The 27,886-nt window shown below is 41.4% G+C and overlaps 1 protein-coding gene and 1 long non-coding RNA gene across 11 annotated transcripts in view; one reads left to right on the top strand and one right to left on the bottom strand.

Moving 5' to 3' along the window:
- SGCD (sarcoglycan delta) overlaps nucleotides 1-27,886 on the top strand; it is a 301,761-nt gene that overhangs the window by 70,367 nt on the left and 203,508 nt on the right. For 5 of the 10 annotated variants that reach the window (XM_086852004.1, XM_086852000.1, XM_086851994.1 and 2 more), the window contains exon 1: nucleotides 16,282-16,385. The exons of 4 other annotated variants lie outside the window; for them this stretch is intronic. The gene's annotated coding sequence lies outside the window, so the exon portion shown is untranslated. Of the gene's footprint in view, nucleotides 1-16,281; nucleotides 16,386-27,886 lie in introns of those variants that run through there. One more of the 10 variants, XM_086851998.1, reaches the window with a different exon arrangement.
- Nucleotides 14,554-16,218, bottom strand: LOC111935369 (uncharacterized). The gene is made up of 2 exons (XR_002867671.2): nucleotides 15,992-16,218; nucleotides 14,554-14,683 (listed from the first exon to the last, which is right to left on the bottom strand). It is a non-coding gene; the product is annotated as an uncharacterized LOC111935369 (long non-coding RNA).

The following is a 27,886-nucleotide window of genomic DNA, read 5'->3' as shown; positions in this document are numbered from 1 at the left end:
TGTTTATAACTTGCATGCCAGGATAATACTAACAGGGTTGTGAGATATATTTTAAAACCCTCAAAGTTGTTTTTTTTTTTCTCCCATGAGAGGGATACCCATTCCCAGTACTCTGCTGGTCTCTACTCTCCTCTAAAAGGCCTTTCATGATTCCCAGTGCCCTTCCAGAAACACCTGCAGCCTCTGCCCTTGAGATGTCTGGAGACATTTGGGTTCTGCCATCTTCAGCAAAGCAATGAGTTTTGGGAGCCAGGTGGGGATACAGTGTGGATCCTGCTGCTGGCCTTTATTGGGATTCATGTTCTCTGGGCTTAAGTGTGTAAAGTTTAATAGTCCAGCTTAAACTCCTTGTCTGTTTCCTTTTTAGTGTCCCTTTCAGTGAGTGGGCAGAGGTGGCTGCAGATGCTGTGCCTGTTGAGCACCACCTCTCTTCTCACTGTTGGGCATAAGCAGAGTGCTGGTGGTTACTGGGAGAACAACTCCAACACCAAGGGGTCCCTGCTCTTCCCTTCTGGGCTCCCCCTTCTCTAGCACGAAGTGCAGGGCAAAATAAATTTAAACCAGCAAGTTCATCTTGAAGCAAGATTGCTCCATTGCATATTCCCAGAGCCTTGAGCAATGCCAACACACACTGTTCTTGTTGTGGGGAGGGAGGTGCTGGGGTGAGGAATGGAAGAATGGAAAGAGAATTGCCTCCATAAAGCAGTTACTGAGGTGGATGGGCCAGATTTGACATATTATACTTGGCCTGTTCATTGAAATGGGTTTCACTGTGACATTGTTGCAGGATAACTTTGTATCTTAGCTGATTATGCTCTTTCTTTTCCTAGTACCTTGTATTTGGATAAAAATGTGCTTTTTCCCCTTTTTATTTTTTTTCCCCTTTGGATTAACAGCAAATCACTATTTCTTTGTTAGGTGATTGAGGTTTTAATTTTCCATGCTGAAAATCACCCAGCAGCTGTTTAAATGAAAAATCTGTTTTGTAAGAAAAACAGAGCAACCCAAAAATTACCAGTAGCTAAAAAGTACTCACAGCATCTGTTGTTTAACTGTATCCATGTTGCAATTAACAACAAACTGTAATAACATATCAGCATTTAGCTCCATTAATTTTATTCTTTTTTTATATTACTTTATTATTCTTTCACATGGGTTCTGCAAAAGTACAAAAGATACTAATAATACTTAATAAATTAATATATAAGCTTATTATAATTCTGTGCAAAGTCTGTTGGAGATGTATATTTTTTCTTAAAATAAACAAATTGATAGAAAATTATAACACTTCCAGAAAAAAGGTATATGAGCAATGATTAGACTCACACCTGTTCAGCCACTAAAGCTTAATTGCTTGTGATTTTGTGTTTGAGGGCTCCCTATCTCACTCCTGTCATGCTGTTCAGTTTGGAATCTCTATGCTATTATTATTATTATTTTATTATTTCTCACTTGCACATGGCTATAGATGGGTGTTCTTTGAGTTATTACAGTTCAGTATCATATCAGCCCCTGAGTTTAGGTTTAAAGCTGTTTCAAATCAGTATAAACTGGCCTGAGCTTGCTTAAATAAGTGATGGAGGCAGCTCCTCAGGCACGTTTCCAGCCCCTTGCCCTGCTGGGGAAGGACATGGTTGCAGGCTCACAGGTCTGACTCATCTCTTGCCTCTGGCAGTAATTTAGCTAATTAGCTCAAATATACCACCTGAACTTAGATGAACTCCTGTGTGCAGGTAGAATCTGGGGCTCCCACTTTTATGCACTGCTGACTCCATGTGTGCACGATCTGACTGTAATTTTTCTAATTTGTGAAGCAGAACAGGAGATCCATTCCCTGTATTCCACTTGAGACAGTTGATGGAATAGTTCCATCAGCTATTGCTTATATATATCTGCAGAAATATCCTCTCCACTCAGATGATGTATCAAATGGAAACACTTAAGCTGGTGTTCTGGTTTTTACTTTTCCTTTTTTTTTTGTGTGTGTGCAGTGGGAAGATGATACATCATGTGTACCTGTCTCTGTGTTCCACAGTATTAAGTGTAAGGTCTGTTTATAAATGCAGCTGATGAAATTGGGGACCGTGTGGCCTCCAACCATTTAAAATAATGGCATGAGCAATCTCACTCCATTAGGTTTGAGTGGAGGCAGTTCATGCTGAAGTGCTGGTTCCCTCAGGAGCCAGGGAGCCCTGATTGAATCTTACTTGCAGAGTGGCCAGTGAAGATAAGTTTGCAGGGCAGATGACAGCTGTGACTCAACAGAAACTGCAGTGCTCAGGGGAAGGGCTGCCTCCAGCCTGTTAATGCATTTTTCTTTCTCTCACTGCTGTCTTGCAAGCTCTGCAGCAGAGGTGTCTGCCCTGTGCTCGTGTTTCCCAGAGGCACTGGGGTGTGCTGGTGCCAGGAGGGATGTGCTGGGTGATGCTGCTCTGCCTCTGCTCTTGGCTGCAATGGCCTTGGGCTTTCTCCTGCCAGCTCTGTGCTCCAGAGAAAATACTTCCTTATGAGTGTGGCTCTCCAGTATTAAAAGCTCTGTCCTGTCTTCTGGCATCATTTTAGCAGAAGACTAATTAAAATTAGTGGGAATTTTCTTGACTACCATGAGGTCCTTCTAACAAGGGGGATGACCAGGCCATTAAGCAAACAGACCTCCTTTTTTATCCTGTTGTAATGCGTTTCAAAACACAGAATTTGTTGGGAGATGCTTAACAAATGAGTTTTGACACAGGAGGAGCTGACGTGTGCTCTGCTGCAGTCTGTCTGTCTGGAGCAGTGCCATGGCTGGCAGGGTGGTGTTGCTGTGAGGAGACAGACAGACCATCCCCTCGTGGCCACTTGGCAAGGAGAACTTACCTTCTCACCACCACTGGTCAACACTGTGGGGATGAGAAGCCTGAAAACACGTGATGCTCCTGCCTTTGGCACAAGATTGGCAGTGTGTTCTAAGCCTGCTTTGTGTTCCTGCAGGAAAAGCTCTGGGGGCGATTTCAACACTCTGGGGGAGTTGCTGTGCGCCAGCACAAAACATCCCTGGTTTTGCAGAGGAAAAATAAAATTGCTCCAGACAAAGGCCTGTAATATTTGAATAGAAATCCATCTGACAGAAGTTGCAGCTGCATGTATATCAGGATGGGGCAGTACTTGACTGCAGCCATGAGGACTGATGTGAGCTCACAATTCAGTAGAACACTGCAGAAATGGGCTTGCAGGGTACCGGCCTGTATCAAGAGGAAACAGGACTCCTGCAAGACAAATAACAATTCCCAAATGCTTATCTAGCACAAACACATTGAGCAAAATAAAGTTGACTCTTTCAAGTGAACATTTCATGCTGATGAGAAAACCTGGTGATGTCTTCAGTGGTGGAAAAGAGCCGGAAAAGGGGAAATTTGAGAGGGAGAGAGGAGTAGAGTTGGAGATGGAAATCTAGGAGACAAATCAGCTGCAGCTTCTTCCAGACTCCCTTCACCACTCTTCCATCCCTGTGGGATTGTGCTGAGGGGTTCATGTGATGTGGGCAGCAGCTGAATGGAGCAGCAAGGTGCATCTGCTGGACCTCCATCCCCCTGGACACAATGGGTCACTCTGCTCTGTCTTGTCACCGTGGTTGCTAACTTTGTATTTTGTGTAGTGACATTGTGCAAGGCAGCCTCAGCCTTTGGAGAAACTCTGGCTGTTATTTTATATATCTCCAGAAATAACCCTCTGCACATCCAGGATCAATCTGAGACTGCCTTTTATGTGCGGCTTTTCCAAGCCTTCCCACAGTTTTACAGGCGTGTAATAATTTTACCAAAAGAAACGTTGCAAATCCAAGGAATTCAGAGTTAAGCTTAAGTACATCATAAACCTCAATGAGAGGGTTATTTTGCTGTACTGTTCTATCATATTGGGGAATTAATTTATCAGAAGTGCAAGAGGAGGATGGTGCTTCCCTCTCGCATACAGCTTAGAAATGTATGGGTGAATGTAATGGTACTTCTCAATTTCCTGGAATTGGAGCGTGATGGGATTTTTTGAGAATACTGTAGGACTCCCACTTCTATGTGTTTTATTGAAAATGGCATGTGGACAATGTCCCACGAATGGGGTTTGCAGAGCCTCGTGTTTCAGAAAACAGAAAAACATTTGATGTTCTGAACGTAGGGAATGTAGTTTATTGGTTCAGATAGCCTGGCACACTCACTGGGGTAAAATCATGATGGCACACGTCACGTGTTGGTGTGGGGACAATATTATATTTGAATGCCACTTGAAAAATGTGATGGTTCTAGAGCATAATTGCAGATTATCTCATGCTTTTGTAATTAGCTTTGCCTGGATAAAATGTAATAAAATACAATATTTGTCCTCCTGTGAGACAGTTGATTAATTTAATCACAGCTGTGATGAGGAGCTCATTTTGCTTCTAAGTTTCTTTCCAGTTTATTTTCTTTTGCCTTTGAAGTTGCGATTGCTGCTTATTTGGAGGATCGCTTGGAATTCCTGTCTTGTGAGAGGCAGGGCAGAATACTGAGTAATACAGAGTCTCTTGAAGCTGATTCACCCTCTCAGAGCATTTTAGGATTTGGATTTCACTTGTGTTAATGACAAGAATTATGCATAAAATATATTTCTGAAATGGTTCCGAGTTGGATTGTGGCTTGAATCTGGGCTTTGGGTTCAAACCTGCTCAAACTATGGAGTTATTAATAACTTTTTTACTAACAGTTTTTAAAGAGATGGAAATATAATCCATTATCCAAATAATCTGCTGCTGTCAGTTTGAATGTTTGTGATTTTTAGCGCAGTTCATGACTGCAAATGAACTTGGGAGTTGGGACTGAAAAATTCAGTGTTTCTGTGTTTCTTCTCTCATCTGGGCAGGTAATCCCCCACTAACCCCATGAATTTGAATACTAAGCCCAGATCAGATCCAAAGATTTTCATCTTTTCTGTTTGTGTAAAGGCTTCATCTTGACCTCACAGAAAGGTCATAACTCAGGGCAGCAGTTTCCCATCAGGGTCTTCCAGGTGCATTCACCTTTCATTCTGTTGTGTTTTGTTGTTTCCTCCCATTTCACACTGCTTGGTTTCCGATCTTCCCTCTGTCCTTCCTTTGCAACCATCTACTTTATTTTAATCTTCTTGACAGGACCCTCTTATCTGTTCTTGCCAAGCTCCATTTAACCAGGTCTGCCTTGAGCAGATTTGTCTTTCTGCCTTCCGATTTCTCCGGGGGCCGTGCTGCGAGCCGGCCCCGAGCTCCCATCAAAATGTAATTTTTTGATAATTTTCGGCTCTTGCATCCAGGGTTTCTGTTCTCCTGAGAATATGAAACCTGGACGTGGCCATGGGTAGGGGGGATCTGTTGTCTCTGTCTTCTGCTCTTCCTCCAAACCCATTCCTGGCTTCTGCTATTCTGAGACCTCCTCTGTTGTAGCAAAAAAAAAACCAAACCCAAACACCCACAAAAAACTTTACCGTGTGCCTCCTGCTGAATTCCATTTGTTTCAAAGTCCAGGCTGGCCACTGGCTCTGTCTGAATAGTAGAAAATGATATTGTAGCAGTGAATTATTGCAGGGCTGGTGGCCAGCAGGCTCTGTCTGAAGCCTCTTTTTTGGAGCATGTGAAGATTTATGGGCAGCTCCAGCGAGTGCTGAGCGTGCTGTTGTGTGTTGGGCCAGCTCACTGCGCTGCACGTGGAGACATCTGAGCTTAAGATCTTTTTTAGTAACTGAGAAACATCCCTTGGGGAGCCTGAAGCCATCAAAATGTTGGGCTGTTGTTTGTTTGGTTGTTTGGGTTTTTTTAAGTGTCTAAAAATACCATATACTGAAAAAGATAAATGAAATTAAGAGCATTTATGTTTTCTTTTTCTCATTTTTTTCAATTCAAAATTAGAGACTGTTTAATTTTCCTTTCTCCCTTGTGGCTGAATCTTTCACACCAAAGAATTGCACTTTCTCTCCTAATTCTCCTCATTTCACATATACCTTTGAGTGATAATTTCCATCCTTTCTTGATAAATAAAGAATTTTCATTTCAAGACACATTTGAATGCTGTTTTAAAATAAAATTGATTTTCCATCTTTATGTAATTAAATTCTGTGGTCAGAAGGAAATTGTATTGGAATAACAAACCTGGTATTTTTCCCTCTTTATGTGTATGTACTTAAAAAACAAAGCAAAACCACTAGCAAAAATACTGCTGGAAAGGAAGCTGTAGAGTCTGATGCAGCAAGGGACAAAGACTTATTTTTTATTCTGTCGAAAGAGAGAGGTCACTCTGAGACTCTGGTGCTGAGGTTCCCTTGTGTGATATAGATTTTGAAATTGCAGTGTGATTCTTCACTTTTTAATAAGAAGTGCATGAGAACTTTCACAAATTAGCATCACTATCCATTGACCTCTGAGGGGGTGAAAAGGGAAGAAAACCTCCTGAGAGTAGGATTAATTGACTAAAACATTGTATCATTTAAAAAATCTCTGACATGGAGTTCTGTTTAAAGCATGTCTCAGCTGGTGACATCCACACTTGTTTTATTTATTATGTTTGATACCACTGTAATCCATTAAAAGGTATCTAATGGGCTGCTCTTCAGTTCTAGCTGTATTCTAGTAGCTGTCTTCTTTATTAGGATAAACATTAGCTAGAAGAGAGCAAGAGTGCTTTAAATATCTCTTCATTCCAAAGTCTGTAATTAGCTGAAGTTTATCCTTTGCTAAGGGGAAAATACTGCATTTGGGCTTTTGTTTCCCTTCCTCATTGCCCAGCATTTGGCCAGAGCAGCCTGTTGTGCTCCAGCAGCAGTGGGGTGTTCTGCACGTGTCACATTTCACATTTCAGAGCTGTCTAGCAATAATGCCAAACTTTTGCCTCGGTGTGACCAGATAATGGGCAGCTGCACTATAGTAAAACATCTACTTCCATCTATTATCAATGTGAGCTTCCTATTTCTCCAGTTTCCCCTCAAAACAAAACAAACCAAACCCCAAAGAGCAACAAAAATATCTTTTTGTGTGTGTGTGCATTGGGACAGCCCACAAGCTTGTTCGTTCCCATGCATTGCAGTGAATGTCCTGATTTTGGGTGGCTAAAGATACCTGCCTGTTCTGAGTTTCATTCTATCTTCTTTTCCTGAAAAATTGAGGCTTTAAAATCATTTCACCTGCACAACTTGTAAATTACATTAGGATTGGTCTCTGAGCTAACACTGGATCTTGTTGGGCATTTGATTTGAAAACATTTTATGTGTGAGAACATGCCAAAAAGCCTTGAACTTGAAGAAAAAAATGGACTTCCTGCAATTCACATAATAAGTGAGTATTTTGGGGATCATACTTGTTCAGTGTAAGGGAACAGCAGCCTTGCCCTCTGCCTGCATCCTGAGGTTGTGTATTGGCTGTTCTGAACTTGGCACAGTCATAAGCTTGCTGCAATTAAAGTCCCAAATGTTTAATGAGATACAGGCAGATAATATTGTCTGGCATTTTAGATAATACCCAAGATGTTGAAAAGCTTCAAGAGGAATTAAGGGAAAGGATGGGCTATTCCTGTTGGGGACAGAGTGATTGGTGAGGGGATGCAGCTGCATCCCAGTGGGGTTGGGTACCAGTCCTTCCCTCGCCCTGTCTGGCGTTTCTGGCTTGGACCAAATGCCTGGGGAAGTGGCACATCACAGCCATCTGCAGAAATGGCATGACTGTGATTCTCTGCCTCCTGGGGATTTGTGAGAGTCAGTCTGATGATGATGAGGTGCTTATGGGTACAGCAGTAACAGGGCCAAACAAGGCTCTTCAGACTGAGAGGTGGGAAGGGGCTGGGAGCAGAGCTTGGAAAGTGACTTTTCCTTTTTTTAAGCAGCCAAAATTTGCACGCAGGAAGTTTGTACCCACACAACGAGATTAAAATTGCTGCCTATCTCATCTGACAAAATTGTTCCTGTTCTCTCAGCACTGCCCTGTGTCTGTGTCTCAAGGGAAAATCAAGCACTGAATTTTGCCTTGTGCCGTTCGTTCCTCCAGCCGCCACCTCGGCCCTGCAGAGGAGCCAATCTTTCTCCGTGAGAAATCTGAGTGTTAATAATTTCTGGCAAGTGTTGTGCTGAAGCAGACAATTCTCTAACTCCAGCCAGGCATGTTGAGGAGTTACACTGGACAGGCCAAGGAAAACACTTCATTCATGTTTGAATTCCTCGCCTCTCCACAGCCTCCCAGGGCAGATCCATTTCACACGGATGCTTTCCTTTGGAAATGCCTCTGGTGATGGTCTAGTTTGCAATGGTGGCTGCTATTTTCTGTGAGAATTCAGTGGTTTTAAAAATTCTTCCCTACCTTTTTTAAGGTGAATGAACGTGATAAGGATATCCAGATTTAATCTTGCCTCACGATGGGTTTATCTGTTCCCTAATGTCACTTGGTCAGTGGGAACTGTGGGCCAGGTATATTCATCTGGGCATATTCAGCATGTTTGTTAGCTAAATGTAAGCCAGGTTAGTTATTTTATTGTAAGTTTTATTTTAAATTAGACCTTCCCCCTTGCCCTCAGTATTTCTACCTATTTTTTTTTTTTCTCCAGTGTTTTTAAGCTGTTTTGCAAACAGATGTTAGGAATTGGATTGACTGGGAAAAAAATGATTTATGATAAAGGAAAAATGTTGACTGTGTTTCCAGTACTGTTTTATTTAAAAGTCACTGGGGAAAAGAAAAGCAAGGTGGGCTAAATATTCCAGTATTTCCTTGTGATATTTTTCAATTTAGAAAGAAAGGGTGGTTTTTAAGTCTCACTTGCAATTGCTGGTGCTTGCCTGATCTCCGTGGGGATTTCTTGAGTGTGGTTGTCCATGCCACGTAAGGATCTCCCTTCGCTGACAGACAGGAGATGTGTGAGAAATTAGTGTCTGTGCCATGAGGATATCATTAACTACGCTGCCTGCATCTGGGAAGACTTTTCTGTTCTTCAGGGAGCACATCCTCGAGCTCTCCCCTATTGATTGACCTCTGAAGCTGAGGCTGCCGTGGGTCAGCGGGTGTCTGTGGGCTCAGGGATAACGAGCTGCTGGATCCCACTTAATCCTCAGGAGCTGACCCTGGGTAAACAGGAGGTAGCTCAAGGCTGCTTGACTTAGGTTTAAGAAAATATTTGTAATCATAAATACCTTTTTAATATCAACATTTTCTAGTCCAAGGAGCTTCAAGGGTTTGTGGAACTGTTTTAGATCTCCATTTCATCGCGTTAAGAAGGATATGAACACCAAGTCAAGTGTCTTTTAGTCTTTATGTTCCCTGTGCAAGGGATATTTTTGTGATAGATACTCTTAAAGATTGTTGAAAGCAGTAGAATAAATCTGTTTTTAAAATATAACATATTCCATGCAAGAAGAGATCAACAACGGTGTTGTTTAATGCTGTGTAAATATTTGTATATAAATAGAATAATCCTTTTAAAAACAAATAACTCCGAGGAGAGTAGATTTCCTTTGTGCAAAGATTGTGCATGTAATAGTTTTTCACCCACCAGTTTAGCAGTGCATTCAGAGTGTAATTTTATTTGCCTGGATTGTACCAGGGACAGTGGCAGAGGAAGCTGCCAGCACTAATCACTACATGAAAACAGCAGTTCAAACACTCACAGGTATTTTCCAGACACACTGTTCCCTGTCTTCCCTTTCCCTTTTTAATGGATCCCTGATTGAAATTATTGTCCAGTTTTCAGAAGGACAGTTTGTGGCACTTCATACTTCACTAAGAGGTTTCTAACGAAGTTAGAAAAGCTGTAAAGTGAGATCAAATTTCACTAAGCAAAAGAATATTATTTCGCAGCTAAACTAATTATTTTAAATAATGAGATGCCTAGATGCACTGCACTCTAAAATGGATGCCCTTTAGATATGTAGAATGAAATAGGATTTGTGTTTAATGATACTTAATTTTTATTTCCCTCTTTTTATTTAGAACAAGTGAAAGTGACACATTGCTGTAATATTTCCAGATTTCTTTTTCTTACAAGAATAAGAAATCTTGCATTATTCTTACAAGGTGGAAGGGTGCTTCATACTTCCCCTGGCAATTCTGTAAAACCATTTTTAATGACTTAAATTAGAAATAATTTTTCCTAAACACCTGTAGGAGTAAATCTGTGTGGCAGAGGCACTTTTAGAGATCAAGATCCAGCTTTCTGCACAAAGTTGCCCCATGCCCAAGCATGAAGTGATTGATGTCTGAGCCGAGTTGTTCGGGTTTTTAATTCCTCTCCTACCTATAATTTCCTCTTGCTCTCACCTTATGCCATACGAGGTGGTAGTGAAAGAGCTGTCCTAGGATCTAATATGAGATATTTCCTCAGCATATGGTGGGAGTTTTAACTTGGGGTGTGCCTTGAATGCCAACAGCTTTAGCTGCTGCTGTGGAATAGAGGTGTTGGGGTGACTGGAGAGAGACACAGTGGGGCATACCCCAAAGGCAAAATCCACTTGCTGGGATGCTTCTCCTCCTCCAAACCAGGATGATTCCTTAAATCCATTCATTTATTTTATTGGTATTAAAGAATAACTGTTGGCACTGAAAATCAGGTCTGTAACATGAGCTTTGAAACAATTCACGTGCAGAAAATGAAGTGTGAGTTGGAGCTGGTAGATCAAAGTCCAGCAGTGAGTGCTGGTGAGGGACAGAGCCAGCAGGACACACATGAGGATGCAGCTCCATCAGATTTAAATTAAGTGAATTGCTGTTTAGTTAGAGAGGCCCAGGGCACTGCCTGTGGTATTTCTTCTCAAATCCTGGTGCCCAGCATAACAATGCATCTGCTTGATGCATGGAAAGAGTTTACACGAATATCCAAACAAAGCTAGGAGAACACTTAAATGAGCAAAACAAAGAGCATCGAGTGGAACATCACTGAAAATTCATAAGGAAGGGACAAAAGCTTGGTGAGGAGCTGGAAGACAGGACTCCCAAATATTTCAGCAATATTCAAAAGACCTCATTTTTTTTTGGCCAGCTGTGGGCTCAGTTTTAGTTATTTGGAGCCCACACACAACGATTCCCCTGTCTCTGAGGGGTAGGAGCAGCTGCTTGGCTGATTCTCCTCACACAGTTTGAAGGAAGAAAACAGCTCCAGTGCTGCTCTTCTGGGCTTTGGTGTGAGAGTTGCTCTTTTCTTTACAAGATTTATGTGCTGCCTTCAGATACACACTGGTGGCTTCTTGCTGAAGTTCCTGCTTCTACACTTCCCAGGTGGTAGAAATCCGCATGGATTTGTTACCTTCAGTGGTGTGATGTAATTAACGTGAGCTGAGATCTAGCCCTTAGGGAAATTCTCAACATTTTAAGCTAATTTGAGTATAACTTTAAAGGCTGCCATAGATAAAATTGAAATTTCTGCTTTAGCAGCGGTTGTTTTTGTTCATGTTATTCCCATTTTCTTGTAATCCTCTTGGACATGAGTAAGCACAGCAGAGTGAATCCCAAAATGCTGATTGTTTCTGGAAAGGGATGCTCTATGTTGACTAAAAACATACTGAATTATTGAGTAGTTTTCTAAATATGTTGCCTGTCAGAACAAAATTAATGGGATAGTAGATGCAATTGTTACACTGAGGCTAAGACCTGAGATCTGTGGATGGAATAGAAATTATTTTTATGTAGAACAACAGCAAGACTGTATGAAATGCTTCTGTTCGGTAAAACCCTTGCTGAGGTCACCAGAATTGGTGTTCATTTGTAAGGGAGTGGTTTGAATCTTGCAGTGAGATTTTTCACCAGAAAGAACCTAAATTTTGTCTTAAACATGATTCTCAAAAAAGATTTCTAACTTGTAAATTGTGAATAAAGCCCATGAAAAGCTTCTATTTATCCTCATCTTTAAAATACACTTATTCCAATCTTTAAAATAATATACAAAAATAATCTTCTAAAAAAAGCAAGTGTTAGAGGCCATGAGGATACTGGGAATGGAGGCTTTCAACCTATGTCATAATCTGCCTCTAATTAGCAAAATCAAACTCCTCAGTGGCCATTAAGACTCTGGATGCCTTTTAGTGCCTACTGGAATTGCCATTTTGTTTGCCATATATTCTGTGGTGCCTTGGGACTGTTGTTCATTTGCTCCCATTAATGCCCAGTGTCCCCTGTGCCTGTCCTTTAACCTCAGGTGGAATTGTTAACGCAATTGTTAATTACCTGGCAAGGGGGTGTGTTGTGTTTGGAACTGTTCCTGCTTCTGCTGGAGCCTCCTCATCTGCCTGGCAGAGCTGCTGCTGTAGGAGCAGCCAGAGATGAACCAGAATTCATTTCCTTGCAAGGCTTTAGGTGAAAAAGAAGTTTCTCTTTCGACCGGAGGCAAGAACTGTTTTCAGGTTCCTTTTGGGTTTGTTTTGTACACAGGACCTGCCGTCTTCTGGGGTAATTTGGGCATTTTCATCCAACATCTCCCTTCTGCTGGTGTCTGTCTCCTTGATGGGGCCCTTTCTGGTTTGGGCAGGGGTCCTTGTCCACATCATTTGTGATGTGCCGTGGGAGAGTGGTGCGGCTGGGAAATGGGGACAGGTGGTGGCTCTCAGGGACAGTGGGATGGGCATTGCTGCTCCTCAGGGGCTCTGTCCTCTGGAGCTTCCCATTCCAGCCCTGGCCCCCCCAGGCAGAGCTGACAGCCACGTTATTTTAAAAGCATGACTCCCTCCCATCCCCTTGCCATGGGATGTTGCTGCTCAGGGTGTAATTACATCAAAGCGTGGAGGTTTGGTGGTAGGGAACAGCGCCTGTAAATCCTCGTTTGTTTAATGACAGAATGTTGGAAGGGCCTGACAGAGCCGTGCTAATTGTTGTATGTGTTTAATAAAAGTGGCTGTGTGGTAAGTGTCAACTGAACATTAAAATCATATTATTAAATATGGATCTGTGCAAGCTGCTAACTGCTTTTGATCAATTCATATAAACATGACGCATCCCTTAATTGTATTAAATTTAAGGAAATTTAACAATTCATCTTCATTAAATTAGCACTGCAGTTTTGACAGCCTATCATTTAGTGATTGTTGGAGACTCTTTTAAGCAGTCAAACCAAATGCTCGTGATTTATTTATCTGTATCTTTATATATTTATTTTCTCTGCTTTTTGAGAGGACATGTTTCAGGGAAGTACCTTAGGAGGTAAAGGCAGGATAAATCATCTGAAGTGTGTGTGGGTAAAATACTGCCCTGACCAGCTGATCTGGCTTTGAAAGCATTGTGCTGCATTACAAATACACAAGAATATTAATATTTTTCTTTGAAACTTGTTGTTCACAGAGACTGTCTGGCAAACAAGCCCATTCCTACTGCTTAGGGAGTAAGTGCAGAGCTACAGTTGAAGAAAGCTTTATTAATCCTACCTCTGGTCCTTCAGTCTCATTGATTTTTGACATGGCTAGTGGAAAACCACTGGCTTTTTCTTAACTCACTGTTCCTTCAGCTTTTTATTTTTCTTTTCCTTTTTTTTTCTTTCTTTTTTTTCCATTTTCCTTTTTCTTTTGATATCAGCTAAGGCTGAAACTCTATGGGAGGAATTCAGTGAATATTAAAGAAACAGTAATTTAAATTACAGGGAAAAGGTAATAAATCACACTGTATGGTACTTATTCTAAACTTCATCTCATTTAGATACTCTTTTCCATGTTGACAGAATTAAAATATTCATTTGGTTTTCAATGATTCTCTTTCAGCTGCACTTAATGTTTCTGCCTTAGGTTTTTATAGATTTTGTCACTTTAAAAAATGTACCACTAAAGGCAGGGTTTTAATTATCTGATTTGCTTTTCCATTTAAACTTCCAGAATGATTTTCATCTAAAGATCTTATCTGTTCTGTTTTTGATCATTGGATGTAGATCAATCACATGGAGATGTTTGTATCATCTGTACATTGGAAAATAGTGTTCAGAAATCAGAGTCTGCTGCTCCTTTGGAGTGATCCAAATCAGATACAGCTCAGGAAAGTAAATCCACTCTAGGTGCACCACTGCTCTGTGATCATGGAGCTGGGCTGGCAAAGGAGAGCAAACTGAGGCAAAAATAGCTCCATTAAAGTTAAAAAGTTACATAGGGTAAAGTATTTCTATATCTTAAATCTCCAAAAATAAAAGCTGTTCCACAGTTGTACCTGATTGTGATGAGACATGGATGAGTTTAGGAAAGGAAGCAGCATTATCCTACTCAAAGGACCCATGGGGTCCTTCAGGAAATACCCTGTGTACATATTTCCTTGCAAATTCTTCAATCTCTTCATTTCCAGTGATTCAAAAAAGCAAAATGTGAGCTCTTTGGTAGGGTTTTGCTGTGATCCCTTTGGGCTTGTGCAATCACAAGTAATCTCTTGCTGTGTAGAAAATGGACATTTCTTCAGCTGGTGCCACAGCTTTTAGCCTTCCCCAAAATGAAATTATTCCTTGAATGCTAAGTGTGATGTAAATGTCTAAAGAAGTCTGGTTCTTTGTGGCAGACAAATGGGATGTCCCCACAAAGGAGATGCTCCCACAGAATTTGCTGCAGGGATTGCAAAATGATGGTTGAGTAATTCTCTTCACATTTGAGGTTGGTCTATGCTGTTTTAATGTCCTGCAAGGCTTTTTGCTCCAGCATAGATGGAAGATGGAGCATTGCCAGTTGCATGTGATGGTACAGTTGTTGTTGACCTGCATCTGATGTCAGAGGCCAGCAGAATCTGTGGAGATGGGAAATGGGGAGGGAAGAGGTGAGATCTAGGACAATGACATCATTTTTAGCTCAATAAAACTCCCTGGCTGTAAAGGTTTCACTCCCAGGCTGCTCTGCCTTGGAGGATTCTGTGTGCCCAGGGTGCCTGCCCAGGCTCTGAAATACAGACTTGGCTCCTGTGTCCTGGTACTAATTCCACACATAATGAGAACTTCTTAATTAGGCCTTTTCCACAGGAGCACTTAACTCTCCACTTATGCAATGAATTTTCTGTAAGTAAAAGTGTAGTACAATAATTGTGATGCATGATGGGCGTGTTTAGATAACCCTCCTATTATTTTAGGAAGTGCAGTACTTCAAAGAAAACTTATCCCAAGGTGTCCCTTAAACTTTTCTTTTGTATTACCCTCTGGATTACTCTCCTATCTTCTTCCTTTGATATGTTAATTCAGTCTTTTTTTTTTTCTACCAGGCTTCATTGCTCCTTTTTTTCTTCTTTTTTAAACTGTAATTTAATTTTGTGGAGAGTTAATGCTTATCAGTCTTGTTTTACTAGTTGACAATTTCTAGGACCGTTTTTTCCTCTTTGAAATGAAAGTCTGTGTACTGTTCTGCCTGACTTTTGTGTTTACTAATCCGTGTTACTATTTTTTTAACAGATTTTCCTTGTTACTGTTTGTTCTTTTTCAAACAGCAGCACTAATTTTTCCTCTTGGTTTTGGTTTGAGCTGTTTGGATCTCATAATACTTTAGCATAATTAAGAAGCATATATCAAAGCTGCTGACTGAAAGGTTTTGTCAGTCTCTCTTCCACACACATACTTGTCAACTTTGAAACTTTAACCAAAATTAGTCAAATTTACCCGCAGTTCATGAAAACTTGACTGGTGGGAAACAAATGCTTAGATTTGAAGCAAACTGAGCCTCAAGCATTGGGAGCTTCTGTTTCTTGGGCAAAAGCTTCACCTGTCAGTTTTCAGGAAAGCTTGTACAGCATATGAGATCTGACTTGTTTTCCGTCAGCTATACAGCAAATGGTAATGAATTAATTTACAACTCATTATTTAAGCCCTTAGAGCAATAGCTTTAAATATCTATCTGCTGTTGTCTCAAAAATGAAGCACCCAGCTCTGCCACCCGCGCGCAGTCCGGATGATGCAGATTCTGCAGGGCTGCAGTTTGCTCACATTGAATTGTAAAAATCTAATTCTTTATCCCTTTCTTACTCAGCATAAAGCCGATAAACCAGTTTTGTTGTTTGTGCTTCAAATCTAGCCAAAGTCATATGCTTTAGCAGGAGCTTAATTATATTTACTGGTGAGTTCAGCCAGCTCTTCCAGTGGGCTTTTTCCCCTGGTGGCACTGCAGAAACCTGCTGGCAGTGCAGCTGAAAATATTCCTGCTCATTTCCTTCCCAGCAGACAGTGGTGCCCCTAGAATTCTGATGCACTAATATAGGAGAAGAGCTTCAGCCACCAAAAGAAGAGGGGAGGAGGGCAAGCCCAGGTTTAGGTGGTTGTTGATGTGTGGCCCTTGGTGTCACTGCAGTGATCTCAGTGAGGTGCTGCTGTTTGGGGTCTTGCAGGGTTTGTGTGGTCACAGTGGGGGCTGAAGTGTAGTGTGTTAAATCAGCTTCAGTGGATACCAGTGCCAGTCTGTCCATCAGTGTGGAGTTACCTCCCTTGGCTCTCTGTGGGTTTGCTTCTATGGTATTGATGGCATTTACCTCATTTTTAATTACTTTACTCATTTTGATCTTTGCTGTGAGGGTGGGGAGGCCCTGGCTCAGGTTGCCCAGAGAAGCTGTGGCTGCTCAATCCCTGGAAATATCCAAGGCCAGGTTGGAGAGGGTTTGGAGCACCCTGGGATAATGAAAGGTGTTCCTGCCTGTGGCAGGAAGGTTGGAAGGAGATGTTCTTGAGATTCTTTCCTACCCAGACCATTCTGGAGTTCTGATTCTATAATGCTGATGTATTTAACAATACTTTCCAGCTCGTTAGAACTGTACTGTGTCTTTGCCTCTAGGCACTTGAATAGCAATTAACAGTATCAGTACATAATGAGATACTCTCTATATGTTGAAAGTCCTTCTTTTCTATTTATGTGTCTAGAGAACATCAAATGAAATTCAAACCTCTTGGGTGATTGTTTTTCCCCCCACTCTTGTGTTTTTTCTCTGTGTTTGTGAATCTTGGTCTCCAGGGATTATCACTGATGCTGGTGGAATTAGGTGTCTGTGGTCCATCAGCACAGAAATTCTTCACTGAAAATCTCTTTATAAGATTGGCTCGCCATCAGAAACTAAAATTGGACAAGCCCTGAGCTTTGGGAATATCTTCACCTTTCTGAACTGCATCTTTTTGGGTGGAGCTAGATCCAAGAGCCAGCTGTACTCAAAGGCAGGGAAAGTTTGCATCTGGAGATGGATTTCAAGTCTTATCCATGCTTGATTTTTCCTCAGCTCCTCTGTGAGCTCCCCTGTACCACTGTTCAGTTTCTCTGACAGGCAAGACAGAGATTTTGTAATTAGGAGCCTTCCATCATATGGTGTCCCTGCTGCGTTTCATCGCCAGCTGTCTTCCCGGGGCTGAGGAAGCTTTGCTTTTACCATGCTTCACACAGCATTAAACTGTGTAGAAAAGGCTAAATATTGTAGGCCAGATGCTGCTTTCTCTTTGCCTTTTATCAGCCTAGAGAATAATCTCACTCCTGGGATGGCACTTTGCTCCTGTTAACCAGTACCTGGCTGCAAAAGGCTCCTGTTCCTCCTCGGTCCTCTTTGTCCCCTGGCCCTTTGGCAGAGGATTATTTCCACTGTGGGCTGATTGTTTGGGACCAACTTTTCTTTTTCATTTTGGGATGTTTTGATGGGCTTCACTCCAGTTGCATTACAAAGGCAAGCAGAATATGTAGGCTCTTTCTTTCATTTTTCTCTTATATATATATATTTAAGAAATCCTTAAAACAGGAATGGCAGTGACATCTTTTAATATGACTAGAGCTAACCTCTCTAGTTATTTATCTAATGAAACTGAAGTTTTCTGCAGTATCCACAAGACCAAGAGGCATTCTTTGAACTCCTCCCCATTTCCTTCTCCATTTCTATTTGGAAGTGCTCCTTATCTGCTTTTATCCTGCGAGGGAGGAATTTTTTGAGCCTGAAATGAAGAAGCAGCCCCTAAGGGGACTTTAATACAGAGAGGTTACAACTCAGACAATAATTTGGGTCAATTTAAATGGCATGTGGGTGTGGGTTTAAATAAATAGCTTTAACCTTTAGCTTACTGATGGAACTGAAAATAGATACAGGGTTGGGCATATTGGAAGAAATGTGCCATTGCTGCCAGCATTACTTTAAATAAATAGATCTCTCTTCAGGGCTGTCAAACCAGCACCTTTGCCAGTAAGAAGCAATAAGATATTTTTTCTTTTTCCTTTTCTATTTTTTAACCAGCAGCCAAGTCTAAAAGAAGCTCTTACTCTTTTTTTTTCTTTGGTGGTTTTGTATTCCCAGGCTTGCACTTTGCAATTTTCTTCTTTCACCTAGACTTTTAATAACATTCATAGATCTTTGTGGCTATTTAATTGCCTAGTTACACCTGTATGTAGACTTTCCATAACCAGTTATATCCTAAAGGCAGGAATTAGAGCACGTGTTGCTCTTAGTCAGTGTTTGCCGTGTTTCAGCCAGGAACTCTGTGAACTGCTTTTTCCCCACCTATTATTTGTTTCTCAAGAAGTAGAGGAGAGCTTATGGAATTATTTGCTTGATTTAGAGGCCAAAAACTGGCGGACCTGCTGTAGTTTAATAATAATCCTCTCTAGGCTGAGCTCTGTCCCTGCTGCCCAGGCAGTAGATGTGGAACAGGGATGAGCTCCTGTGCTTTGCATCTTCAGGAGGACAGCAGAATTATGAGCAGAATTTGTCTACAAATGTGTATCTGGTGAAGAAATACGAACTTCACTGTTATTTTAAGCTTGTACCGATATGAAAATCTGATCCAGAGCATTGTAATGTGGCAGCTACTCAGCTGTCCACAAAGAGTTGATTTAAAGTCAAAATTCGCAGGCAGTTGGTGGGAGGGGAGGAGCAAGTTGTTGCTTTATCTGAGAGCACTGAAAAGCTTTTCTGAAACTCAAATGAAACAAACAAATCCACAAAGCAAATGTCATGGAATCATTTTCTTAAAGTATCCAAGCTGATGTGTGATATTTTGGCACTAAACAGCTGTTCTGTAAATGTTTGTTGCATCCTACAGCCCTAACCCAGTCAAGCAGCTGAGTGCCCTTGCTCTTCCAAGCATTTTCTTTTCAAAGCTCAGTGGCATTAAGAGCATTGCAGGTCTCCCACCCTCCGTAAGGATGAAGCTCAGCATGGGAATTGCCTCGGTAAATAAGGTGCTGATAAAGAACTACCAACTTTAGATCTTGTAAAGGCAGAGAGGTTTCTTGGAGGAGTGCAAAGCTATTTTCAGCTGCTGATTTGCTCACGGAGCATAAATGTAGGCATGATGAAATACGCAGATAATGTTTCATAGTAACCATCTGATAGCTAATAATGGTGAAGAAAAATAGAGTCGTAAGTTTGGCGTGGGCTGCAGTTTTAGTACCATTTCCTTCTGCAGGTTGTTACTACTGGCTGTACCTGCTGAGCAGCAGATATGGAGTTCCAAAGCGTGCCAAGGACAAATAAATTCATTTTCACCTTTTATGCTTGAGCAGGTTGCTACCCCACTACAAACAGGTTGCAGCCTTGTGTTCTGTAAAGCGTACTGCAGCGTCAGCCCCATGTAACTGCATCACCCCACGGAGCACCACACCCTGTGGGGAGATGTTTTGGCACGCATTTCCATAATAAAACACCTTAAATTTGCCTGTGCAAAACAGATTGGGAGTGATTCACTCATGTGTGAGCAGATTTTGCAGGGAACCTCTTTCGGAAGGGCAGCACAGCCGGTCGTGGGGTTGTGATTTAATATTTTATGGGTGTGGGATGAGCTGTGGACTTGCTGAGGCCAGGGGACAAACTGTGACAAGGTGCCACCAAGGACAAAAGCTCAAGAGCTGAAGTCCAGAGGGTTGGACCTGATTTCACAGCAGTGAGGCCATTCAGCATCAGTGGTAAGGACTGAAAGGGAGATGCTTGAGAGAGGTAGAGAAATTCTTTCTTTTTTTTAGGTTATTTGCCTACTCTCTGATGAATCAGGATGAGAAAGAAAACAGCCCAGGTGGTTTAGTTGTTGTGTAACTGTTTGCAAAGGTTTCTCAAATCCTTCCCTGAAGCATCTGCTTTTGCTGCTGTTTGATTCAGCTTTGTGGTCTAAACAGAGCACTTGTCTGATCTGCTATGGCAAATTTCAAATTCTGAGTGTCATACAGAATATCCCATAAGTAAACAGGGATATTCTCAGTCAGGTGTTTAACTTCCAGGCCCTGGGCATTGTCATGGTTTTACGTGCATCCCTTTGAAACCTCTACTGTGCTGATCAGTGGAGTATTCAAGGATCTGTCCAGTTAAGGAATGCTGGTCACTGAAGGCCAGTTGTGTTATCTTCATCTGCAGCTTTTGTGTGAAGAATGGTCAGTGTTCTCTTCCCTCCTAACAGCAATGTGGAACCTGCCCCTATTCCTGTGTGCCTGTGAGGATGTGCAGGGATCAGTGTCCAGCCTGGGGTGTCGATGTGTGTGTGTGCAGCCTGTCTGATACACAACATTTTCATTGCTTGTGAGGAGAATAAAGGCAGGTGTCTGTGTGTGCAGCTGTAATGGCTTGGCACAAGCAGCAGAAAAGGTGAATGTTGCAGAATGCCCTCGGGGGGGAGTGGAGCACCCTGCAGGGACAAAACCTGTCCTGGCTACACCACCTGATGTGCAGGAATCAGCAGCCACCTGCCCTCTGACACTGGGTTGGGATGGGAAGGGTGAGTCTGGCGGAAGATGTTGCTTATTCATGTAACAATTTGTGTCAAGTAGGCACTTCCTTGTCCGTTCCTTTTGATCTTTTTTACATACCCTAATTATGGATACAGTCTTGGCAAAGATGATAAAAGGTCTCAGGGGTTATAAAACAGGAGGCAAGGTTAAGAAAATTATGTTTATATTCATTAGAATAGAAGAGATTAAGAGGGGTCATGACCAAAGTGTACAAAATCCAAAAAGTATTGAAGAAAAAATGATGCCACCAGAATATTTAAGAGAGAAGCTGTGAAGAGAGGGCTAAGTGGAGAGCAGCTGGCATTTTGATTGGAATTGGTTGTGGGACATTTTTTCAAGGGTGTTGCTCTTGGTGAGGAAAATCAACTTGGGCTGATCAGTGGGGCTTTAGGCAGATAACTTAGGACACAGGTATGTTGTTGGCCAGAATTATAGGATACATCATGTAACTTCTTTTTGGAATGTCTGAGTGGGTTGGGTTTTGGCAGACAGTAGTGGATTAACAATGGGATTCACTTTTTGTGCTTGTTTGGAGTAATGAGCTGTGGTGTCAAATGTTGGAAGAGGGAAAGTCCCACGTTTTCATATTGAAAATGATTTGTGCAAACTCGTTAACTAAAGCAGTGCTGTGGAATAGAGGCTTTTGGGGGCTCGATGCACAAAGATGATTTTGAGGGAGTAGCACAGCAAAGAAAGCTTTTCAGCAATGTGTATTGGTACAAATGTGACAAACCAAAGATTGTGGCCAAGAACATCACCAGCTGTGCAGCCATGTAGGCTAAAATCAGAAGGACATAGAGGCAAAATCAGTTATGGCTATAAAAGCTTATGAAATGACTTACAGATGCACTGGAAGTAAGAGGAAGGCAGAAGTCCATCAGGAAGAAAGGGAAGCAAATAAATGGACTAGAAGAGAAGACAGAAATACAAAATGCCATTATTTTGCACTGCTCTTCACAGAAAGGTTAATAACTGTGTCAGATCTGTAACAGTGTTCCCTGTAAAAGGGCTTACGAGCAAAGGCAAGAACAAGATAAGGAGTATTTAGGTAACTCTGATATATTTGGGTCAGTGTGGCCTTATGAAATGTACCCACTGAATTATTTACAACTCTCAGAAGCTTATGGAGAATAGGGCAATTGTCAGAATTCTGGAGGAAAGCAAACATAGTACCTGTCATCACAGAGGACACTACAAGGGAAACAGAGATTTGTAAATACCCAAGAAGATACAGAGCAAATTACCTGTGAGCACATACCTGTGAGCAGCACGTAGTAACTGACATGCTTTAAGCCCAAACTAATCTGATTTCTTTTTCTGATTTTGTGACTAATACCCAAGAGAGGAGGAAAGCAAAAGCACTTTGTAGCCAGGAGTGTGATGCTCACGTGAGCAGAGCATCATATTCTCATACCTGAGAGAAAGCTCAGGCTCGAGAATGTCAAAGCTCTTGATCAGTGGATCACTAAATCTCTTCTAGCAGAGCTTCATATGCCCAGGTAGCAAGGATTTCACTCTGCAACAACTTCCACTGGCTATACACCTGGCTTTAGCAAAGTCTTAAAAATAGTATGTTAATGTTTACCTCAGATGTTATTGGACATTTTAGCCATGGGGTGTGAGAAGTATCTGCCTTAATAATTTTGATCAGTTGTTTGAATGATGGACCAAAAAGTACAATTCCCAAGTGTGGGTGAGCCCCAGTCATTAAAAATGAAGCAGAATTGTTGTATAGGGACCACTGCTTCAGGTGAGCTCAGGGGATGTCACTGTGGACCCTGAACTGAGGGGTGGCTGCTGTGACATCCCTAAGGATGTGGGCAGCTTTAGAGAGAAGCAACAAAACCAGGTCTAGTACCTCTGTGGTAAATCTGGGGTCTACTGTAATGAGAAAATGCTGCAACTTTACTGAGGGGAGGTCAAGTGGGGAAGGGGACAGTACTGGCACATTCAGGACTATTTCAGAGCAGCTGCTTAAAACTTGAGCCTCTTGTTAGCAGACTCAAGACAGGTAGACAGTTGCCTTCATAACAGAAGCAAAATTTCACAGTCTGTATGACGTGTAGCAATTTATGCACCGGTAAATCCAGTTACAGTCCTGATTTAGAAAAACACTGAAGCATCTGCTTAAGTTTTTGTCTGACAGGTTTTAACAGGTGCTAAAAGCTCTTCCCTGAATGAATTGATTTGCTGAATCGAGACCCAATCAAGCATATGCTTGTGTTAGGAAAAGGATATATGCAGTGCATAAATTCTCTGAAGGGGAGGAGGAATATGCATTAGGATATTTTTAAATGTCTATTTTTATAAATGCTTTCTCTCAATGGAGATTGCATAGACTGCAGTACTGTCCTCTTTGCTCTCTCTCCAGCATCCCTTTCCCCAGTGTATTTACTGTGAGAGAGCTTTGCCGTGGGCCACAGCCTGTATTGCAGTGGAGTATCACATACTGAAAACTTACCTAACATCATGCAGAAACATGATGGGTGGGTGGAGGATGGGGAGCTAGAGGTAAGCCTTTAAAAAGTTTTCCTAAGGATAACTCCTTTTAAACACTCCTCAGGCTTTTTGCATGAAGATTGCAGAGCAGGCATTCCAGCAGCTTAGACGAGCCCTGGATTTATGCTCTGTAATAAATGTATCCATAGGGTGCTGCGTTGTTGTAATGATAGCAAATGACAGTAAAATTAGGAGAATTAATAATGACCCAGCTGGAATAATTTAGCACTGTGATAAGTAAACTCTAACCTAATACTCAGCCTACTGGCAGAACTATTTACAAAGCACATTGAATGCAGCAGTCTGAGGGGAATCTTCTATAGAAAACAAAGTGAAACCCTAATCACAAACAAATGCCATAGCATGTCATTAAGAGGATTAAGTGGCTTGAAATTGATGTCTAAGGCATTTTGGTTGATTGTTGCTAAAAATACCACATGCTTGACAATTATCTTCTGTTTGCCATCCTCTCTCCTGCTAGCTGTCTGTCATGCAGTATTATCCTTGTTTACCACCCCTGCCTCATACCAGGTCCTCATCTGTGAGGTTTGCAGTGTTGTGCCAGAGCTGATGTGGAATTCACAGTCTGATGTGTTGGCACTGGTTGGTGCCAAACCATTAATACCTTGATAGCAAGGGAGAGGCCAGGTCCAGGAAACACTGGGCTGAGATCAAAATGGAACAGCACAAAACTCCTGGAGTTAGCTTTTTAAATAAAAATGCTTGGGTTTTAGTTTGAAATACTGTATTTTCCCCAAGAAATATTTTTTACATTGGCGTTAACCAAGTTCTTAAAAAAAAAAATTAAATTCCAGTGAGGCATTTTACAAATAAATGAGTTTTATATGGACTTGAACTCATAATAGCTTTCTGAATAATTACTATTTCTGAAACTTTGACCTTTGCTCTAAGTAACTAATTTTTAAAGGTAGAAAAATTTCTTCCTCTGCCCCACTTAGTGATTCTTAGCTATTACCTCATTGGTCTGGGCTTTGCTGAGAGGAAGAAGCTGCAGATGTATTTAGGCAAGTCACATATTTCCGAGGGAAAGCCTTGAAAGTAGCATCGTTGTGTCTGAGTGAGTGTCACCATATGGATCATTTCCGATCTGCTCAGGCTGTCAGTGAAGGAAGTGTTGCACCAAACTCCCAGATACACGACAGGAGCCTTGCTTCCATGGCTGGTGAATAGAAGCTGATTGCAGCCCTGAGCAAAGCAGGCAGCAGAGAAAGCTCCAGTTCTGGTTTAAATCCAGGAATTAGTGGGGAGCCTTGCACTCTGTGCAGGTGCCCGTGGGAATTGTGCCTGAGGGTGAGCCTTCACCTGAAACCCCTGGGATGCCCTGGATTTGGGCATGGAACAGCTCCATCTCCAACCTGATTTAACATTTTCACTTGAAATATCACCCCTTGTCGTTCGGGGCACTGCATTTTTTTGACACCTGTCAAAAGATGTGTCTTCAGCACCCCAGGTTGGGTGTGGGTGTGAGCAAATTCTTCTGGCTTTTCCACTTTTGTGTCTCGTATCCATGCAGTGCTGGGTTATACTGAGCTGTGCTGCTTTTGTAATCAGGGAAAATTGGCAGTGAGAGATACTGGCATGTCTGCCCTGTTGGCAAGAGGATCAGTGTCCTGCATAATTTGAGAGAAGACAGAAGTCTCTTGTAGTGTGAGAGCTACACATGGACAGAGAAACCTCACATGTTCAATTAGAAGTTTTGGGGTTTGATTTTTCTTTCCCCTCTATCAGAATAATAATAATAATAATATAACAACAACAACAATAAAAATAACTGGCCTGTATCCAGCCATGTGAGATGGCAGTGGGAGTTGCAGATATTTAAAGCCTGATTATTGTTCCCCAAGACTGAGGTTCAGACATTCCACATTTTTGGGCTGCAGGCAGCTGCAGAGGAGTTGCAGGAAAGAGCAAAGTTTAAAGCTGTGGTTCAACCCATTCCTTCTCACTTAAGATGGGATGCCAGATCCACTGACCTACTGCCTCTCTTTCATGGATGTTTCTGTCCTTCCTTGGCAATATAATTACAGCATGGATGGGATTTCGGACTGTAATCTGGATGTAATCATCCTGTTTTGAGGATGCCTGAATACATAAATATTGATTGGAATCCTAGTTACTGTCTCCATGAGCGCTGCCTCAAGGCTGGCTCTTCAGGTTAATTTTTGCACTCTGCAGACCTCAGAAAAAGAGGGTTTTCACCCAGGCCTAAAGGAAAATGGAAGTGAGAGAAGTCCATCCTGTCTCCTGCTGGTGGCCATGGTGCTGCAGCTCTTTAGTGATCCTGTCCCTGCTGGGAAAGTCACATATGTAAGGAACATAAGCAGTAAGGGAAGGTGTCTGCTTGGTGAAAGACATTGCCAAAAGGAATTAGAATTTGTGTCTAGACAGCAATCAAAGTTAGCCTTTCATCCTACATCAAGGTAATATAGAAATTGTTCTGTAAGCATTAGTAAGTTAGTATTACTTTGAGGATGCGTGCATAAACAAACATTGGATATATTTGATATCTTGCAAATGGAAATTAAGCTAAAATACCAGCAAAGGTGGAGACTCCTCACTATTGGTTTTCTTTTCCTTAACCCTTCTGTTCTGGCTGTGAGCTGGATTATTTTGGGTCACTGTTTTCCTTTTCAGTTGATTTAACCCAGTGTAATCCTATATTCAGTGAGCATTTAGATGACCAGGTGTGATGCAATCTTCATAAATTATTAAGACCAGTGGAAGTCCCTCACACTGCACAAAGGATTTTGGCTGAAGAGCAGCAAAGGAGCTTGCTCTGAGTCACAAATGGCATCTTTCTAAAGAAAAAGAAAATCTTTTGAAAAAAAACTAAATGTAATAGACTATAAATGACAGAAATGTAGTTGTATATCAGAGTAATCCATTAAACACACACAACCTGCAGAGAGATGCTACAGTATCACTCAATCCTCTGTAAGTCAGTACATAAACTTGTTTTTAATTTTTTTGGCAGACTTATGAAGCCAATTATCCTGGTAATAAATATTCAGCTTTAATGGGCAAGTAAATAATTAATGTTATTGCCTTTGCAAATTTAGCTTTTCAGTTATAAATTAACATAATTAAAATAGTAATGTTTCAGTACGCATTTTACCAGCCAAAATCTAAATCAAGCAATTAAACTGTAGGTTTTTCACATCAAATGAGTTGAGTTTATAATGATACAAACTGTGGGCATAAATTTGCTTTTCATGGTCAGATTCATTATAGAAACATGAAGAAAAAATATTCTGCTGTAGATGTAATCAAGTATATTATTTGAAAAACCATTAATATATACTTTAACTACATTTTGTTGTCCTTTCACAGTGAAATAGGAAGGGATAAGCACATTTCCCATGAGTTTCTGGCCCAGCAATAATTGCCTGTGTATAATTGTAATGGCCACTGTACAATGGCTGTCGGTGCATAGTGGCTGTCACAGCTCTTTGGATTGATTGGGAAACCACAATGCACAGTATGGATCTGAGAAGGAAAAGAATTACTCTGTAGTCATTAACTTTAAAAACTCCAGTCTGAGTTACACAGACTGCAAATTTGATCATACACTTTTCCTCCTCTACTTATTGTTCCATATTTTTTGTGAGGAGTGTGTGCTGTCCTCCCATGTCAGCTTAGCAAGCAATCAGAGCAGAAAAGCTGTTCTTGATAAGAGATGAGTTACTAGGAACATGCAACTATTTCTACTCTGAATGCAGCTCAGAGCTGGTGAAATTCAGCCCTTTCTGTAGCTGATCCCCAGGAGCAGAGTATGTGGCTATAACTTCAAGCTGGCTCAAGGGTTCAGGAGGTTGAATCAAAATATCTGAATTTTCTTGTGAGACTCAGTGAAACTATTTGGCTTCTGAAAATTAGAAGTTTCAGGGACATCAGACTGTAGGGACTTGAGCCTTTCTCTATTACTTTTTTAAACTGGGGATGTCACAAGAGCATTTCAGTTTGTATGACTGGTGTCAGTTTTTGACTCTTAAAAAGACTACATTTTGTTAGAAATGGGAAAAGCTCAGAGGTGGCTCTGACATTGATCTATAGACAAGGACACACACAGATGAAAACCTGAAGGCTGAAAATTTGGTCAGAGAAGTCCTGAAAGCTTGTTCTGAGAACCCAGAGCTATAGGCATTTCTGGTCTTGCAGTCTTCACACATTATAATTTATCATGGGCTGAACAGTCTATTTATAGCTCCTCAAAATGTTTCTTAGTGCAGCATTTTGCAAACTGCCAAAGGTTTGCAGATTTGTAATGAGAAGAGCTCGATACACAGGCTTGCCCACATCCAAACCTCCTCATTGACATTTCTACAAGCTGTGATTTCATAGTACTTTCATGTCCCAGAAGCCAGTGGGCAAATTTATGCCTGGCAAAGGCCCACTGAAGTCACACCAAAGATAATTCAAGTCAATGAATTTTATTTTAGTGGGGTTCAAACTGTTTGCAGTGCTATGCAGATAGGTAGCTATAGGTTTTTTTGCAGCATCCAATTGTTTAAGCTGTAGTGGACTAAAAAAAAATAAACCTTAGAGTTGAACTTGTGGTAGTTGGCTTAAATACATACAGAACTGCAGTCTGTTTTTGACAACAATATTATCTAGAGTCTTAGAAGCACTTTAAAAAGAAGAGCATGCTAAACTCTCATGCATGATGTCTGTGGGTTCATATTTCCAAAGATGTTTTAACTGGACACAGTTATGTGCTGGTGTGATGAGCTGTGGGTGGGAGAGCAGCGATGCCAGC

Source organism: Cyanistes caeruleus, chromosome 15 (genome assembly GCF_971803275.1).
Source record: "Cyanistes caeruleus chromosome 15, bCyaCae1.hap1.1, whole genome shotgun sequence".
Lineage (NCBI taxonomy): Eukaryota > Metazoa > Chordata > Aves > Passeriformes > Paridae > Cyanistes > Cyanistes caeruleus.
This window is presented reverse-complemented; position numbering and strand designations above follow the sequence as displayed.